Raw genomic sequence first — 21,126 nt, forward strand, 5'->3', positions numbered from 1 at the left:
ATGACATTATTTTTGGGATGATACAAATATAAGTATTTGATTGCCATGATATAGTACTGAAATACTTATAGTTGACAATTAAGAATTGTGGCTTTAGGAATGATGATGTTGATTGATAGAATAATGAACAAGATCATATAAACAGGCTTGCTTAGGCTTAGTGGGCTATGCTCATTAGGCCCACACACTTGTCATGGCTCAAGATTTGGGTTGTGACATAATTTCATTAAGGAAAATGACATACATATTTTTAATTCTTTTGCCAATGAATGCTACTTTGTTAGTGTTAACATCAATTACTTGACATGTATTACCAATTGTTCCAATTCCTTGGATAATACCCTTGGAGTCATCACCAAAAGAAACATTACCACACTTCTTCTTATCAAGGTTAGTAAGTAAGTTTTCATTGTCGGTCATGTGTCTCGAGCAGCCATTGTCCAAGTACCAAGGCTACTTTTTCTTTGGTTGAGCTTCAAAACATTGATCTTTTTGTCCTTACTCAACCTACAAAACAAATTTTCAATTTTTCTTTAAAGGTACCCATATTTTGATGGGTCCTTGGGGGTTAGCAATCACATGGGATCCTTTTGAAACCTAAACTCATTTGGTTTTGGGGAAGATTCTATTAGAATGAAAACATTCATAGAACAAATTACCTTTCCTACCACACATATAATAGTGACATGAGACAACATTAATTTTCTTTCTAAGGCTTGTTTTTCTTTTAAGCTCTTCTTCATCTTTTGATTTCAATTTTAGTCTTTCTTCTTTATTAACTTTAAGTGTAGCATTTTCATCAGCAACTCTTTGTAATTCAAAACTTTTTCTTTCCAATTCAAGCTTCAAGAATTCAAAATTAGTTTTGGATTGTTCTAGTTCAATTTGAAGCATGTTCCTTTGATAAAAACTAAAGTTGTACTCATGCTTGATTTTCTCTAATTCTTCATTCAATGCAATAGCCTTTTTCTTCATAGTCTTATATTTTAGAGCAAGTTTTTTCAAATTCAGCATATAGACAGTCATATCCATCTTGCAAATCATCATAGGAAATATCACATGAATTAAAAGTTACCTTAATTTATTCTTCCTTTGCCATCATGCAAAAATTGGCTCTTTCTTCCAATCTTCTTTTTCCTCTTCTGAACTTGATGAATTACTATCAGACCATGTTGCTGCCACCATTGCTTTTTTGGGTTTCTTCATTTTCTTTGAGGTTTCTTCTTTGAGCAATGGGCATTTTGATATGAAGTGTCCTAGTTTTTTGCATTCAAAACACACCATCTCATCTTTCATGCTGAAATCACCCTTGTGTTTGTTTTTCCAAGAGGAACCTTTATCCTTTTTATAATTTTTTCTTCTAAACTTTTTACCTTTTTGTCCCATTAGCTTTCTAAATCGTCTGGCCATCATGGCTTGCTCTTTTTCATCATCACTTGATAGCTCTTCTAACTCCTTCTCAAGTAAACTAATCTTGAGTGCCAAATTTTTCTTCTTTTCTTTGGATTCTTTCTTTTCCTTTTATTTTTCTTTTTTCATTTCAAGTTCTTTTATGAGTAGTGAGCCACAAATTTCATCAAGTGTGACCACATTGAGATCTTTAGCCTCTCGAATAGCTGTGACTTTGGGTTTCCAGCTTTTAGGGAAGCATCTAAAGATTACTCGCTCATGTTCAGGAATGGTTTTACCAAGTTGATTGAGCTTGATTTTAATATTGGTAAACCTATCAAACATGGTAGTGACATCTTCACCCGATTCCATCTTAAACATTTCATAATTATGGGTGAGTAAGGCAATTTTGGACTCCTTTACTTGTGATGTCCTCTCATGAATGACTTTAAGTTTTTCTCAAATCTCTTTGGTTGTGGTACAACTAGAGATTTTGTTGAATTCTAAAAGAGTAAGTGCACAATGAAGGGTGTTGATGGCTTTAAAATTTGTTTGGACCTTTTTGACTTTGGCCTCAGTTCATTCAGCTCTAAGATTAGGCATTTTCTCACCAGTAACAAAACTAGGTGAGGTGGGAACATAAAGTCCTTCCGTAATAACATCCCACATTCATAGTCAAGGGCTCTAATATATATGGTCATCCTAGTGCTTCAATAGGCATAATTTGATCCATCAAATAGAAGAGGCCTATTTGTGGATTGACCCTTAGCAACAACTAACTTTTTGCAAAGCCATGTGGATCTTCCCTAAGGATGTTAAGCCTTAGTGTTGAGGGTATGGCTTTGATACCACTTGTTGGTCCTGTTGGAGTGCTAGAGGGAGGTAAATAACACTAAAAATTTCTGTTCAGCCCTTTAGAGCTTGAAGAGCTTTTCATCAACAAGATGAAGGGAAGGACTATAACTTATTAGAATTATAAAACACCAAGTAAAGAAAGGTAAAGAGAAGTGGACAATGCAAGAGTATTTATAGTGGTTCGATACCCTTGATCGACATCCACTACCTTGATCTCCAAATCAAGGATTTTCAATCCAACTTCACTATACCGGTGGAATTAATAGCTTCCATCAAGCTTTTACAAGGTGAGCTTCTATCACAAGCTCTAATCTCTTACAACAAGCTTTAGAGTGCTTCCCACACTCTAATTTTCTAATAAAAAGAAGAAAAGGAAGCATAACTAAGTACCTTTACAAGTCTGGACAGATTACAATCAAGCTCAAACACTTTTTCTAAATATAAAATGTAGAACAAGTGTTTTTTGGTGAAATATGTTTGACTTTTTGCTTAAAGTAGCTATTTTATCTTCAGATTTATCTTCTTTGACCTTTGAAGCTTCTTTTTATATTTAAGAGTCATATTTTACTATTAGAGACAGTTTTTAGTAGTCAGAAACAATTATAATGCACTTCTAGCTGTTATTTTGTTCTATAGTGCTTAACTTCAAAAAGGAAAACAGACTTCGACTAACCGGTTACAGGTAGCTCTAACCGATTACAGCTTCTCTACCTTGCACTGTCTTGTTATTGTGTTCTTTACTCTAACCGATTACAGCTTCTCTGCCTTGCACTGTCTTGTTATTGTGTTCTTTACTCTAACCGATTACAGGAGGCTCTAACCTATTAAGAGTTCTCTGTCTTCAAACGTCTCTTTTTCAGTAGACTTCCTCTAACTGGTTATGATAGGCTCTAACTAGTTACAAACTTTCTATTTTCACTTCTCTAGATAATAGTCTTTCTCTAGTTGGTTGGCTCTTCCTTAACTGATTGAGGCTTTACTTCCTTCAACCATAACCGATTAAAATCAGCTTTAATTGATTAAAAGATCTTCAAATTTTGAACTTCTCCATTTTGGCTCCTGTCAATAGTCAACTATCTTTCCAAACTTGTTTTTGGCACTTGAACATACTAGGACCTTGTGCTTTAATCGATTAACCAGACCTCTTAAATCGATTAGCATATTTCTGTTTTACTTCAGCTTATCACATAGCCATGCCTTAATTGATTAAGGTCCCTTGTTAATTAGTTATTAAGGTTCTGTTTTTGTTTATTACTTGCTCTCTCTTAACTGATTAACTCTTCATTAAACTTAGCAAGCTCCTTGACTTGCTTTTAATTAACAGCTTTGTTAGGGGTATAAAATTAAATCTTGCACACTTAAATAGTGAGGATAGACATTAATGCATGAAGAATGTTTTGTTATCATCACAAACATATGGAGTCAATAAGAACTACCTCAATGTTATTATAAATAACAAAATGTCATACATGAATAACTTAAAATTACAATTTCCATACAAACATAGATTGGCTTGTAGGGCTTATGCTAATAATCTCCCACTAACACTAAAGCCAATCGCCTATGTATCTAATACCAATGTTCTCAATATGACAATTATGCTTTTGTTGGGACAGTGCTTTAGTGAGAGGATCAGCAATATTATCCTCAGTGGGTATACGTTCTATGAAAATGTCTCATCTTCCAATGATCTCCCTGATCACATGGTAACGCTGTAATAGATGTTTGGATTTTTTATAAGACCTTGCTTCCTTCACTTGTGCAATGGCTCCATTGTTATCACAATACATAAGTATTGGATCAACAATGCTAGGAACCACATCCAATTTAGTAATGAATTTCTTAATCCAAACTGCCTCTTTCGCTGCCTCAGATTCAGAGATGTATTCAGCCTCGGTTGTAAAATCCACAATCATCTCTTGTTTGGAACTTTTTCGACTCACTGCACCTTCATTGAGTGTGAACATATATCCATTTTGTGACTTGCTATCATCTTTGTATGTTTGAAAGCATGCATCCGTATAACCCCTTACTTGGAGTTCGCTTCCTCCATAAACCAAAAATACATCCTTAGTTCTTCGTAAGTACTTCAGGATTTTTTTCACAACTATCTAGTGACCTTCACCAGGATTAACTTGGTATTTGCTCGTGACACTTTGAGCATAAGATATCTAGTGCAAAGCATCGTACACATGATAGATCATATTGTTGAAGCATATAGGATCTTATCTATGCGATCTCTCTCCTCTTGATTCTTTAGACACATGTCCTTGGAAAGATAGATGCCTAGCAACATAAGCAACTGTCCCTTCTTGGACTCCATCATGCTAAACCTCTTTAGCACCTTATCTATTTATGTGGATTAAGAGAGACCTAGCAACCTTTTAGATCTATCTTTATAGATCTTCATTCCAAGAATCGAGGTTACTTCTCCTAAATCCTTCATTGAGAATTGTTTGGACAGCCAAATCTTTATAAATTGTAGCAATGGTATATCATTTCCTATTAGCAATATGTCATCAACATAGAGCACTAGGAATGGCACTCCCACTAGCCTTTGTAAATACATATGGTTCATCCTCATTTTTGATGAAGTCGAACCCTTTTACAGCTTCATCAAAACAGATGTTCCAACTCCAAGAAGCTTGCTTAAGTCCATAAAAGGACTTTTGAAGCTTGCACATCTTTTAGCATTAGCATTAGATATAAAACCTTTAGGTTATGTCATGTACACTTCCTCTCACAAGTTTCCACTAAGGAATGTAGTTTTTACATCCATTTGCCAAATTTCATGATCATGGTATGTAGCAATTGCAAGCAAAATCCTAATGGATTTAAGCATAGCAATTGGTGAAAAGTTTTTTTTTAAGTCAATACCTTGTCTTTGTTTGTAACCTTTTGTTACTAGTCTAGCTTTAAAGGTTTGCACCTTGCCATCTACATCGATCTTTCTCTTAAAGACCCACTTGCATCGAATAGGTTTTATCCCTTCAAGTGGATCCACCAAAGTCCATACTTGGTTGGTATCCATGGCATCCATTTTAGATTTCATGGCTTATAGCATTTATCAGAATCGATGTCCAACATTGCCGCCTTATAAGTTGTAGGCTCATCATTTATGGGCAATGCATCATTTTCTAAGAGAAATCCATATTTCTCTAGAGCTTGACGTATCCGATAAGATCTTTTAAATGGTTATGCCTATTGAGATTGTGGTTGTACATCAAATGTCACAATCTCAAGCCTAAGTTCCAATGGAATGTCAATTTATGGGTCTAGAACTTCTTCGAGTACAACTTTACTCCCACTAGCCTTTCATCTAAGAACTCTTTCTCAAGCAAAGTGGCAAGCCTTGAGACAAACACTTTTTGCTTAATGGGATTATAGAAATAATATCAGTGTGTTTCTTGAGGATATCCCACAAATTTTCATTTGTTTAATCTCGCTCCTAGCTTATCAGACATTGTACGCTTCACATAAGCAATACATCCCCAAATCCTAGCATACGACAAGTTGGGCCTTTTCCCACTATATATCTCATATGGTGTTTTATCAACTGATTTGGTAGAAACTTGGTTCAGTACGCGAGCAGCAGTTGCTAAGGCATATCCCCAAAAAGATATAGGAAGATTTACATGACTCATCATGGATCGAACCACGTCCAATTATGTTTGATTCCTTCTCTTAAACACCCCATTGTGTTGTGGAGTCCTTGGAGGAGACCATTATGCGAAAATCCCATTCTCTTTTAGATAACCCTGAAACTCTTGGCTAAGATATTCTCCTCCTCAATTAGATCTAAGAGTGAGAACACTCTTCCCAGTTTGTTTCTCAACCTTTGCTCTATAGTTTTTGAACTTGTCAAAGGATTCAGACTTATATTTCATCAAATATACATAACCATAGCGAGAATGGTCATTTGTGAAGGTGATGAAGTAAGAGTATTTTCCTCTAGCATTAGTATTCATAGAACCACATACATTTGAATGCACAAGTCCTAGTAACACCCCAGCTCATTCACCCTTCTCGGTGAAAGGCAACTTAGTCATCTTACCAAGGAGACAACACTCACACGTTCTATAAAATTCATAATTAAATGGATCGATATAACCTTGTTTGTGTAACTTGGTTAAGCGAGTCTCATTGATGTGTCTAAGCCTATAGTGCCAGATGTAAGATAGTTTTGGATCATCTTTCTTTACTTTCTTGACCTTTATATTGAGTATGGGTTTTTTAGGATAAAAAATATAGAGACTGTTCGAATGTGTCCCTGCACCATTATGCGTATCTCCCTTCGAGAAAGAACAACAATTGCCTTTAATGCAAAATTCAATATCATCATATAATGCCATGTATGACATAGATATGGTATTTCGAGATACGAAAGGAACATAGTTGTGAGACCTTGACCTCTATAGCCTCGTAACTAGGTGTAGACGTGATAACCTGGACTAGGGGTAATTTCATCATTTCCTTAGTGAGCCCCTCGAAGTATGCTTCCAAACAATATTAAGGCCTAAGTAAGTCTAACGCATAAATGAATGATAACAATAAGGGTAAATGATGAAGGAAATAAAAATAATGATGATTTCCAAGGTAAAGGCAAAATGGTCATTTTTCCATCTCAAGACAAAAAAAGTTTTTATGTTTTCGTGAACCCGAGTATTTCTAAACCATTTTAGACTTTGTTTCAGTCTAAAAAGAATAAAAAGATTGCACAAAAAATTGGAGAAGAGCAAGCTAACTTGTTTAGGGCATTTTCATAATTTAAATGGAAATTGGATAAGTTCTAGCTATAAATATCCTTTTCTTCCAGCAGCTTCTTCTTCTTCCTTCTTCCTTCTCACGTTTCTTCATCCTCCATGGGTGTTTTCTTCAAGCTTCCATAACTCTCTCAAGCTAGCTCCACTTTTCATGCTTTTGTGTACCCTTTCATAGAACCTTTGTGCTCTTTCACTCTCTCACTTTAAAACCCTTGAAAAGTATTACTTCCATATTCTTTCTCACTAACTAGGTGTTTTAGAGAGAGAAAGAAGGAGTTTCTATAATAGCTTGAAAATTATTGGAAAGAATTTCAAATTTACAAAGCTACCAAGGTGAGTAGTGAATTAAAATTTATTTTTAGTTATTGATAATGTCTAGTAATTTGATTTGTGAGTGTTTAATTGTTGAGATTGTTTAATCATTTTTAGTGTGGCTAGAGTAGTGCAAATAATAACCATTTAATGGTAGTTGGACGCTAGTAGGAATGACTAGTAGAACTCAATTTAGAAAATAGTTTTGGAATAGTATTAATGCCAAGTTGGGTTGATGGTGATGATGCTAATGTGATGATAGGTTCCAACGAAGCCCTACCACCCCATTTGGACCATTAGAGGAAGTTGAAGTTGAGTAAAGATTTAATGAATACCGGTGAGTGAACTTGCATTTCAAAATTATTTTGGGAATGTGAATGTATTTGCACAAAACATTTGAATGATTTTATCCAACCTTTCCTAAAAAAAAAAAATCTACCTAGGGAACAAGCCTTTGGTGAATGTTTCTATCTTGTGAAAGTGTTCCATATAATGGTTCATGTGTTATCACAATATGCATTGGATGTTATTTTTTTTTTTTTAGATAATGATGACCCAGCTATGTGTGTGTGGGAGTGCACATGAACTGATGATGACCCAACTATGTGCGAGTGGGAAGTGCACATGAGCTATGATGGTGGGATGGTATACATGATGATGTGTATATATATAACTATGTGTGTTATAGAAAGTTCATGAGTATGGTATAAGGTTGTAATACATGTGATTATTGCATGTTAAACCTTGAGAAATTCTAAGCATGTTCAAGTAGATTTTGTCTTTGCAGCTAAATGGCCTTTTCTTGAGAGAATGAGAATTTGTTGTTGATGTCTTGTTTCTCGCTGTAGCGAAAAACTCTCGGGTTTGGAGGGTTACATTGGCTTGATTCTCACTGCAATGAGAAACATTCTGTTTCTACTACCTGCAACTCGCTCCATTCTCGCTGCAGCGAGAAACATTCTGTTTTGGCCGCCTGAATCTCGCTGTAGCAAGAAAGCATTCTCGCAGTAGCTAAAAACTTTTTGTCCAACATGCTACCTTGTTGGTTTTTGCCACATTTTCCATTTCTTTCACATCGTGGTTGAGCATGTGTCATGACTTGGAACCTCTCTCGGGCCCATGCAATCGCCGTGACGTCCCGACTAACACTCATTATCCAAAATGCCAATTGGAACCCCGCAAGGCTAACGAATTAGTTTTTTGCCTTTCTTGTGAGCAATCGTTGTTAAATATCGAGTTTTAAGAAAATATAAACTATTTTAGATCGAAAACAATCAAAATAAAATTTTCGCCACATATGGGTCTTTTGGTCATTTTTACCAAAAAATTTTGAAACCTGATAAAAATACAACGTATGGTAGAAAATATCCACTGCCGATTTAAAATAAATTTTTTGTAATCTAAATTATCCATTTAGAGTGAAAAATTGGCTAACTAGACTAAATAAAAATATTTGATAATATATTTCATTTTCTTATAAAACAATTTTTATAGAACTATACATAAATAATTTTTGTAGCGTGAGAACAAAATAAATTCATACATACTATAATTTACAAAGTTATAATGTACAATAATAATTACAATGACAAGTGGCCCACAACTACACCAAATGTTGGTGATAGTAACCTATTGTCTGTGAGATAGAGATGTCAACTGGAATCCTCGACAAAATCGGATATCTACAAGCTACCACAGGCCTGAAATGTTTGGAAAGGAGGTGGGTGAGATTTTGCAATCCCAATGAGTAAACAGACATTATCATAAATATCTAAAGGCGAGTAAAACGGAGGCAAGTTTAAATAACAAATCACAAACCATTTCATAAGGTTTTCAATTTCTTTCTTAAACCATAAAACATTTGTAATTTACCAAAACAGTTGTCAAGGCTTATAACCATTATTAAAAACATGGCTTAAGCCAAAATCTAGTCCTCGAGGATACCTTAGCCGAGGCATCTAACCGAGTTCGCCAAGGTTGCTAAGATATTTACATGTTAAACACATTCTAGTTTTGAAAACAAGCTGTTCCTTGGCGTTGGCCGAGTTACACATTCACGTGGGGGTTCGACGTGAATTGAACTCTAACACTACCCCGGGAGTTACCTTCCTCACCTCTACAACCGGAGTAACTATGAAACCGGGTTTATCATGCCCCTCTAATAGGCAGTCCACGAAAACCCGTCACTGCAGTGACTAAACCCACCAATTTTAATAAAATTTCGACAGTATAACGTGGCTTTTATTTATTTATCCAGCCTGCATAGTAAAAGACAGCTTACATTCTATTCCCAATGCAATTATAAAATATAGCCACATATACTCATATATCATAAGCCATTCATAAGAAAATGTATTTTTCAAGACAATTGGTAGCCTCCAATTACTCAATTTCATAATCAACACAATATATTTTTATTTGTCACATTTATTTCTAAAACATCAAAAATCTCGTTTTAATCTCATTTTCGTTTCATAAAATACATAAAGAGCATTTAAAAGTAAACTCTAGATAATTTACAATAATAATAGGTTTACTCACCGTTTGTACAGATGAAATGCTTCCTAAGTGCCCCGATCACTGTTGGTCGGGTACGACTTCCTTGCCTTTATCGGAAGGCTATCCTCCTAGACACATTGCAAAATTTACCCAATTCACCACATTGATGCTAAATCACTATATAATTGACTTAAATCCTATACTAATGCATGGTATGAAATGCAATAGCCTAAAACGACTTAAACGTGATATTAACCTATTTTTAGCACTTTACCCGATAAATTGCTAACGTGCTCCATTTTAGCTCTAAATCGTCCCATTCTCTCTCCAACATTTCTAACCATTAAATATCTGCCAATAACCTTCTAAAATCACCAAAATCAGTTCACTTTCCTCCTTGGAAAATTCGGCCAAAAATGGGACATTAACTCGGTAAATTTTCTACTTTGTTTTTCTATCACATTTAACCAATTTTCATCATTTTCTCTTCATTTCCCTTAGAATAAAAATCAGATCATCATCATTGTACCTCATTGCAGATTCGGCCAAGGGTGGGTATTGCGAAAATTTAATGCTTTCTTACCCAATTTAATTTCTAAACACATTTAACTAATTAAAACTATCAATTTAACTAAAAATCAAAACCTAAAAATTTCAATTTCTCCCCCCTTGAAATTTGGCCAGCCCTTGATGTCACTTTTAGATCTCTCTCCTCAAGCATGCTAAATGGAAACAAAGGCATAGGAAAGGTAGAAATCAAGCTAAAGTCAAAAAATCTTACCGTTAGACGCGTAAACGGGCGAAAAACGCGAATTCCCCTTTGAATTTTCTTGTTTCTCTTTGGTTTTTCTTTTTTTCTTCCTTTCCTCTCTATTTTCTCTCTTATTCTCCCTTATGGCCGGCCATCGCTTAAAATGGGGTTTAAATGGGTTGACTTTTCATTAAAATAATATTAAATCATTAAAAAGTGCCATGTGTCACTTTCCCATTGGCCTATTTTTTAAATTTCGTCTTTTAAACTTCAATTTTTCACCACTTAACATACCATAGCTTTTCATACCAAAAATAAATAAATCCTATGATTTTGACAAGTTTTGGGTGGTGAAAATTATGATTTTTACCCCGGGACGATAAAATTACCGTTTTGCCCCTATGTTTCGAAAGTTGTCGGAATAGAAAATTTTCACTTCCTATCATTAAATTATACTCCAAAAAGTTAATCTTGGTCAAAAATTTCACTCCATGATCAAATTATTATCTTAGCTGGCAAAATGATGATTTTTGCCCCTAAACATCAAAATTTTCAATTTTACCCCTAATGAACCCTCGAACTCTGAACAATCATTTTTAGTCATTCCTAGACTATAAAATATTAAATTTCATCCTAAAATTTCTATTTGAACTAGTTCGAGGTTAAATCAACTCAAGTGTACCGTTAGGTACGATACAGGGTTTCGTCTATTCTTAGGTGCTTTCCTAGCATAATAACATGCTACTCAGTGCATGTATGTCATGACATGTGTTTATAGGGTCGGGTTTTACAGCATGGACCTCTAACATCAAGGAATATATTAATTAAGTTGGAAATGAGGGGGTTTGGTGAGAAACCCTCAGCCACTTGAGAAACCTTCGGCCAGTTGACAATTTGAGCGAAATTTCGCTACAGCGAGGACCCGTCGTTTCATTTGACTTGCTTGAATATTACTAAAGCTTTCATTCTTCAAATTCTTTGTTGTGTATGGATCTTTCATCATCAAGGGATTAACTCATCAACAGTTTAATGAGGGGTTTTAATAAGAACCAAACTAAATTGTATTGTTTTTTAAATAAGTGCATCATGATTTCTTTAAACGTTCCTTATTGTTTACATGTTCCCTTCCTTTGTTAGGTTTATACTCATCGTTTTCAACTTCTTGTTTTCGGATCAGGAGGCAGTCGGTAACTAGGTCGAGCTGTCCTTGTAGATTTGTTTCCTTGGTAGGTATCTCGACATTCAATAGTAGAACTTTCGTCGAGTCTCTCCGCTAGAAGTCGAGTATCCCTTTTTGTTGTGTATAGACAAACTCGATGTAAAATATTAAGATATATGTTTTAAACAATGTATACATATATTTTTTATGTCGGAAGTTCCCGCAGGGCCCAGCTACCATGTTAAAATTTTATTAATTATCAAGAAAATTAAGTACAATAGGGAAGGGGACATAAACCTAACCTCCATAATTACATGAGATTGAGAAGAGTTAAAAAAGACACCTAGTGAGGAAAATGTAATTTTATGTGCATATTTGTGGATGCAAACATAAAATTGAAACACTTTCCTATTACAAGAGTTTAAATGATTACTGAAAGAAAACGAATACAAATAAATTAGAAGTACTACTCCTTTACATTTATTTGAATCGTACATAAGGTAATTCCTCTAAGCTTACCTTCTGCTTGTGCAAATACCTGCAGGTTTTGATGCTTATGCCCCTGGTTGGAAAGATGGTCTGCAGCCTGGTTCCCTTCTCTGTGAATATGTGAAATCTGAAAAGAAATGGTACTCAAGCATTTTTGGATGGAGGCAAACAAATATCGAGTCTGAGATGAACCCTGATGGCCCTCCTGTATCATCTGTACAACTACCTTTGCATCCATTTCTATCCAAACTTTAGATACATTGTACTCAATACATAAAAGCAGTCCTCGATGTAGTGCCATTAACTCTGCTTACAATGAATTATAAGGTCCAAAATTTTTAGAAAAAACAAAAATCATATTACCTGTTTGGTCTCTAAGAAGTCCACCACCACTAGCATTCTGAAAGGCATCTTTGGAACTCCCATCGACATTCAGCTTAAACTCATCAATAAATGGTCGATGCCAGTAAATAATTTTTGACGGAACCTGATTCTTTCGCTCAAAACGAAAACCCCAATGTGTATCAATATCCAGATCACCTCGTCATTGCCACTAGCGTAACAAATTACCCTGAAACAGTTGCGTAACATTTTCATAATATGCCAAATAACTCTATCTGGATACATTCCAAGACCTCTATGCTTTGCATCATTTCTCTCAACCCAAAGAAACCAAAAAATCAGCAAAGGCAATAATACTTGAATATGTCCAGGTTTAGTGTAATCCCCAGAGTAATACCAAAGAGTGAATAATTTGCATAACATTATTAGGATTAGTAACATAGATTTGAAAGAATTTAGCAAAATAATTCCAAACCTGTTGTGCAACCGAACCATCCCAAAATACATGCATAACCGTCTCCTCCGACTAGCAACAAAGGCATTTTGATGCTAATTGGAAGCCTTTTCATTTTATCCGTAACTCCATAGGAATCCAATTATTCACTAAACGCCATAAGAAAAATGAGACAGTAAGTGGGATGCTTATGTGCCAAAAAAACTTACCTAATGGATGACTAGGTTGTCTTTGGCAAAGTAGTTCCCATGCACTCTTGGTAGAAAAATCTCCATTTGGCGTTAAAGCCCAATATGCCACATCATTCTGTGTATGACTTATAGGGATCTTCAATATCTCATTCACAACATTAGTTGGCAATACAGCTCTCAACTTGTTTACATCCCACTCATTATCATGAAAAAAATAATGAACTTTAATCATGGAATTAGAAAATGTAGGGAAATAGTTTACCAATGGGTCATCTCCAAACCAAATATCGTGCCAGAAAAATAAATCTCCTTTCCCAACCCGCCACCTTATCTGCTGCCTGTTGTGTCTCTCCCAATGATCATTCTCTTCCATATAGGTGAATCATGTGGTTTGGGTGTCACTGTGTGAGGAAGTTGGCCAGTACAGTATCTAGCTCTCATATATCGAGTCCACAAGTTATTACAAGTTTGGAATCTCCACCAAAGTTTTGTAGTGAAAGCCTCAAAAACATCCGTCAAATTACGAATACCCAACCCACCTTCAGAACAAGGTAGTGCTATTTGTCCCCATGCTGTCCAGTGCATCTTTTTACTATCCAATGAACCTCCCCAAATAAAGGAATTAAAAAGTCTCTCAATTCGTTCAACAACAATCACAAGAGGCTTAAGCACTTGAAGCAAATAAATTGGCAAAGATGACAAAACACTTCTTAATAAAGTAATGCGCCCACCTGGAGACAAAGTTTTATTCTCCCATCTCGTAATGCGATCTCGGATCTTATTAATAAGTGAATCAAACAGCAACACCTTCTTTGGTCCTTTCTAGAGAGGAGCTCCCAAATATGTGATGGGTAGTTTTGATTGTTGAAATTCTGTGGCTTGAGTTATAATCTGGCATCTCGAACTAGATAAACTATTGGCTGTGATGAAGGTACTTTTGTTGAGATTAAGCTTCTGCCTTGAATTCTGTTCATACTCTTGCAAAAACATTAACACTTTCTGCAAGGCTGTTTTGCTTCCATTAGTAAAAATTATGACATCATCCGCAAAGGCAAGGTGACTGATATTTATAGAACATCCAGATTGATAATGCAATGAGTAGAATTGAGAGAATAAATTATTTAAGCCACGAGATAAATATTCAGTAGCAAGAATGAATAATAATGGTGAAATTGCATCTCCCTGTCGTAAACCGCTCTCTGATTTAAAGTACCCAATTGATTTCCCATTAAGCAATAAAGAAAACCAGCAGTTCGAAATGCAGCGTTTAATCATATCTATCCACTAAGCATTAAATCTGAATTTCTCCATCATCAAATATAAAAAATCTCAGTTTAATCGTTCATAAGCTTTCATCATATCAAGTTTTAAGACAGCATTACCTCCTCTCGATTTTTGATCTAGTTTACCAATCAACTCTTGGGCCAAAAGAATGTTATCACTGATTAGTCTACCTTTCACAAAACCACTCTGGCTTTCAGATATCAAGGAAGGCAATACTGTAAACAACCGATTTGCTAATAACTTGGTGACAATTTTGTTGAGGACAGTGCATAGGCTAATTGGATGGAAATCCTTCCATTGCATTGCATCTCGATTTTTTGGTAAAAAAACCAAGGTTGTCGAAGTACCTCCTTGTGGCATCCTTGCTCCTCTAAAAAAAATCCTGAACAGCATTGAGAAGGTCATTCGTAATTATATTCCAACAATGTTGATAAAAGAGAGAGGAAAACCCATCCAGACCCGCCACACTATTTTTATCAATCGTAAACACTGCCTCATTAACCTCAGAGAGTGTAGGCACTGCACATAAAAAATTGTTATCTCGATCAGTTAATAAACAGGGAATTAATGAAGCATTAAACCTGGCGATATCGCAGCTGTCCGCCTTTAAGAGGTTGGCAAAATAGGCCATTGTAGAAGATTTAATAAGCTCTTGCTCCTCCACTATTGACCCATCACAAGTTTGAATTCGAAATATCGAATTTTTCACTCTTTTTTTCTGCATACGCATGTGAAAAAATCGAATGTTGTTTTCCCCTTCAACTAACCACCTAACCCTTGACTTTTGCTGCCAATATGCTTCTTCCACACCAAGCAAATGATTTAGTCTCGCATAAGAAACATTCATGTTGGCTCGGTTTGCAAGGGATGGGTCAGCCTAGAAGCACTTTTCACTGTCCTCTGCTTGTTTCTCTACTGCTCGAAGATTACTAAAAATATCCCCAAACACATATTTATTCCAGCCTTTTAAACCCTTTTTAAGCCTCTGCTGTTTCATCCAAAAAGCCTTCATACCTTTTTCCTGCATTGGTAATTTCCAGTTGTTTGTAACAAAATCCAAGAAGACATGATGTTTCACCCAACAATGAAGAAATCTGAAGGAGGAAGGATGCTGCATATTATAGTCAGAACATGAAATTAATATCGGGCAATGATCGAACCATCATGGTTTAAGTGCTGGACCCGAGTGGTAGAAAAATGGGAACCCCACTATAAGTTGTAAACAACCCTATCTAATCTTTGGAACATATGAGAGTTAGTCCATGTATATTTATTACCTTCAAAACCTGCATCAATCAAACCATAGTCAAGTAGTGCAGTTGCAAAATCTTCCATGGCACCTGTATGTGGATCTGCACCAAAAAGTTTTTCCTCCCTTTTTAAAATCACGTTAAAGTCATCTCCAGCCAGCCAAGGACCCTGTACTTCATCTGCCATGAATCTCAAAAAATCCCATAAAGCTATCCGTTCCAATCTAGTACATTTTGCATAAACAAAGGAAGCTTGAATGGAAAAAGGAAGCCACGGAAATTAAAGTTGGACATGCAGACATTGGGGATGGTCAAACCTGGTTGTGCAAATAATTCCATCCGTCTAAAAAATCCAGATTTTTTGAGAGCAATTAAAAGTCGCCCCATAAAATCCCAATCTCCTTCTAAAAAATCAATCCTTGCTACACTTACCATCGGTTTCAAAACACTAAAACCTTTATTTGGTGCATCAACTGAAGTTTTTTTATTCGCCTTTGGATTACTTTACCTTCCACTCCCCTTACATTCCATATCAAGGCACTAATCATGGACATGATCTGGTAATGAACTGCTTGGAGATGGAATCATCACAAGTTCCATCTGTCCCCGATTGATCATCATTACAAGACAATGTATGTATATTTGATCGAAAATGCTACTACGAGATGGCAATGGTTAGCATTATTTTGAATTGAAATTATGAAATGTGACTTTAATAACTTATGATGGAATGATGGACAGGTTATATAAATAGGCTTGCTTAGGCTAAGTGGGCTAAGTCCATTGGGCCCATGCACCGGTCACGGCTCAAAAATCGGGTCGTGACAATAGTAGTAGTCTCTTAATTCCAAGATCAACCTAGAAGGTAAAGGTATGGTAACTATCCCTATAGCTGATGTAGCAACCTTTGCTCCATTTCCTACTTTCAGAAACACCTCTCCCTTCGTTAATCTTCTAATTATTTCCAGCACCTTCATGTCATTACACAAGTGTGACCCACATCCAATTTCTAATACCCATGATGATGGATCAATAGTAGATAGATTTACTTCAATCATATACATGGTCAAAGGTGAATGTTCTACAAGTTTCCCATTCTTTGACCTTGTCAAGAAGGCAAGGATATCTTCCTTAATGCAATTTATTCTTAATAGATATTTGAGAATGTTTTTGTCACGACTCGGCACTCCCCTCGAGCCCGTGACAACCGCCGCGATGTCCCGATAGACACTCATTGCCCGGAATGTCAACCCGAAACCCCGCAAGGCTTTACTATCAATTTCTCTTTTCCCTTGTGAGCAACCATTGTCAAATATCGTGTTCTAAAAGATTTTAAGCTGTTTCCAACTTTAAACAAATAAAATATTAATTTTTCATCTCACAGGGATATTTTGGTCATTTTTCTCAAAAATTTTGAAACTGGCTAAAATGTAATATGAAATACCCCATACTTTGATATGGTGATAAATAAAGTTGAGCGAATGCAAATTGAGGTCAATTAAAATGTTTAGAAGTGATAAAAGACGAAAGGAGTAGTTTAGGATAAAATATTTCGCAAGTGAGAAAATAATAATAAAATAATAATAATTTTATCGGAGGAGAATTTGTGAGATAAAAGGCGATTTGGAAGTCAAGTGAGGCATAATAAGGTATTTTGGGTACCAAGGAGACAAGATAAAATTTTTAGAATAAAATAATATTTTATTAATAAAATAATATTAAAATATTAATATTTAGTGGGATGTCGAAGTCAATCAAGAAGAAGGATCATATGGTTGATCCAAGTGAGGGAGAAGATGACAAGCCCGACTCTATAAAAATAATTGTCATGACATACATGTGATGGATAGCATGTTTGCATGCTAAGAGAGTCCCGAAAAAAATTTATAAAAGTCGGTATTATACCTAGACGTACAACAAAGTTGATTTAAACCTCGAACTAGATCAAATAGAGAATTTACGATGAAATTAAGAATTTTAAAGTCCCATAATGGTTTAATATGGTGATTCAGAGTTCGAGGATCAATTTGGAGTCAAACCAGAATTTTCGCTATCTAGGGGCAAAATGGTCATTTGCCACTTGGGGACAAAATGGGAATTTTAGAAAATATTTTTTGGCCCCATTTGACTTATTGGAGTATAATTTGACTTATTGGAGTAAGATTTGAGGTTTAGAAGTGAAAAATTTTAATTTCGGTATAATTTGGAGTAAAAGGGTAAAATGGTAATTTTGCCACCCCAGGGGCAAAATTGTAATTTTCCACCACCAGGATATTTTTCCAGCACATGGTCTTCCTTTATCCTCATTTTGACCATTGACTAATTGTGTGGTGGAGATAAAAAGGATTAAAATTTTAAAATTTTAAAAACGTGCCAATGACATGATGCCATGTGTCATACCTTTATTATTTTATTATTTCTTTATAACAAGGCATAAAATCAGCCCATCTTCCACCCAATGGCCGGCCAAACCAGCAAGAAGAGAGAGAAAACAAAAACAAAACCCTAGAGAGAGAAAATCAAAGAAAAAGTGTGAATTTTCAAGGAAATTAAGTGAAAAAGGTGAGATTTTTCTATTAAGCTTGAGTTTTCTTATTCCCAAGCATTTCTCTTTATTTTCCATGATTAAATTACATGTTTTCATGATGAATTCAATTCTGAAAAAATGGGTTAGGAGAGAGAAAGTTGTTAGATTAATTTGATTTTAAGTTATGTTAGTGTTTTAAGTTAGTTTAGCATATTTAGGAACAAAACAACAAGAAAAGAATTTATTTTCCTCCATTACCATTATTGGCCAAATTTTTTAGGGGAATATTGGCTGATGATCTTGATGTTTATTTGAGGAATTATGATGAAAAAAGATGAATTATGAGGTTGGAAATTAAATGGGAATTTTCGGTGCAATAAATTGAAATTTTTACCCACTAGGGGTAAAAGCGTAATTTATAGTCCAAACTGATAAATTGGACCAAATTCACAGTCATTGAGGTATTGTGGATATAATTGGATAATTGAAATTGAAATGGATGGAATTGGAGTTAAATTGGAGATAATAGGCCGAATTAGGTCAACACCGCATTTAAGCGGTTGTCGGATAAGTTGTATATCATATCATGCATATATACCGAGCCTGAATTGATTTTATAATGGTCAAGTATTGATGTGGTGAATTATGTATTGTACATTGTGGATAGGTGGTGAACAAAGTACACTGGTAAAAGTACAGAGATTGTGCTTGGAGACTGAGATTAGGAGTACATCGACTCCTAGAACTGTGAGTGAACTTATTATCGTCTTAATTATCTAGAGTAGTTTTATACAACTGTGTGATTTTATGAAAAATGAGTTTAAATGGTAAATTGCTATGTTTTAAGAGAAATTGTGATTTTATAAAATGATTTTATAAATTTTCTGGAAAATCGAATATTGGTTTTGAAAATAGAGTAATTGGAGACTGCTAGTTTGTGTTGCAAATTTATGGTTTTGAATTGAATGGCTTATGATAATAAATGAGCATGAATGGCTAAACTGATTTTGGTGTTAGAATTTTTTATACTGTGTATTCAGCCTTGAGAGGCTAGGTTGCAATAAATTGCCATGTCATGCTAGAATGAATTTTATTGATTGGTGGATTATATATTAATTATTTACTGCAGAGGGGGTTCCGTGGACCAGCCTATTAGAGGGGCACGGTAAACTCCATTATATTATTACCTCGAACGGAGAGGCGTGTAGGGTATCTCCTGGGGTAAAGCTTAGGGTTCACTTCACGCCAAACCACCACGTGAAGGGGAACTCAGCCAACGCCAAGGAACGGCTGTATTTTTCTCAAACTAAAATATATTTTAAGTGTATACAAAATTTTAACAGCCTTGGCAGACTCGGTTAGATGCCCTGCGCAAGGTATCACCGAGTATGAGTTTTGGCACGAGCCAAAGTTTTAAGAAATTCATAAGCCAAGTTGATTTCTCGATTTATATGGATTGATTTTATTTGATTGAAATGAGTTGAAAGGTAATGAAATTACAGTATGATGATTTATTTTAATTGTCTCCGTTTACTCGACTTTAGATAGTTTAGATGGTATCTGTTTACTCACTGGGATTTTATAATCTCACCACCCTCATTTCCTCACATTTCAGGCTCAGGGAATTCCATAGTTAGCTGACTTTGACAAGGACTTTCATTTGGACTCGAATCGGTAAAAGTTGTAGGTTTCCAGCTTCCGATGCATTTTGGTTAGATGTGGGCCCACGTGTCACTGTAAAAGAAATTTTATGCTTTGGTTATTTGCTTTATAGTATATATAAATATAATTAACTTTTACGCTATAAGAATTATGTACCGATAGTTTTATGAAAATTATTTTATAAGAAAATAGTTTATTTTATTGAATATTTTTATTATATTCAAATGGTCAAATTTTCACTTCAAATGAACGTTTTAGATATTTAATTTGTTTTTAAATCATTAAATATATATTTTCGGCTTACTTACTACATTTTTAGCAAATTTTGAGGTTTTCGACAAAAATGACGAAAATGCCCCTGTGAGCCAGAAAATAATATTTTATTGTTCTTATTTAAAAATGACTTATGATTTTTTTGAAATGCGAGATTTAATAACTGTTGCTCACCGGGGAGATGCGGAAGTTGATGCTAAGCCTTGCGAGGTTTCAATCGACATTCGGGGTGAAGAATGTCTGTCGAGGCCTCGCGGCGGTTGTCACGGGCCCGATGGGGAGTTTCGGGTCGTGACATAATATACAAGTACAAAACACATAATTCATATTCAAAATGAGTTTAAAAGTCTAAAATCTTCATTTAAAACGAAATTATGGTTATTTGAATATAATTAGAAAATAAAAGAAATATTAAGTAAAATATTCTATTTTCTTATAAAATAATATTTATAGAGTTATACGTGAACAATTTTTTATAGCGTAAAAGCTAAATAAATTTATACATACTTAAATACAGTAAGCCAAAATATTTAATTTAATTTACAATAACAAGAGTGCCCCCGAATAAACAAAAGTAAAGAGGACTATTGTCACGACCCAAAACTCCCATCGAGCCCGTGACAACCGCTGCGACGTCCCGATAGGCACTCATTACCCCGAATGCCGATCGAAACCCCGCAAGACTTAGCATCAGCTTCCGCATCTCCCTAGTGAGCGACAGTTATTAAATCTCACATTTCAAAAAAATCATAAGTCATTTCCAAATCAAAACAATAAAATATTACTTTTTGGCTCACAGGGGCATTTTCGTCATTTTTCTTCAAAAATACCGAAACTAGCCAAAAACATGGTGTAAAAGCTAAATATATTCATACATACTTTAAATCAAATAACTGAAGAATAAAATTACTTTTACAGTGACACGT

General features: G+C 35.1%; 1 long non-coding RNA gene across 1 annotated transcript in view; it reads left to right on the forward strand.

The window, feature by feature from the left end:
• The window catches only part of LOC148761224 (uncharacterized), an 83,576-nt gene extending 63,502 nt beyond the window's left edge, over positions 1-20,074 (forward strand). Inside the window, exons 2-3 of the long non-coding RNA XR_016028033.1 lie at positions 18,933-19,012; positions 19,881-20,074. This is a non-coding gene — a long non-coding RNA (uncharacterized LOC148761224). The remainder of the gene's footprint in view (positions 1-18,932; positions 19,013-19,880) is intronic.
• The last annotated feature ends 1,052 nt before the right edge of the window (positions 20,075-21,126 follow it).

The sequence above is a fragment of the Theobroma cacao genome, chromosome 8 (assembly GCF_053813885.1).
Source record: "Theobroma cacao isolate CCN51 chromosome 8, ASM5381388v1, whole genome shotgun sequence".
NCBI classification, from domain to species: Eukaryota; Viridiplantae; Streptophyta; class Magnoliopsida; order Malvales; family Malvaceae; genus Theobroma; species Theobroma cacao.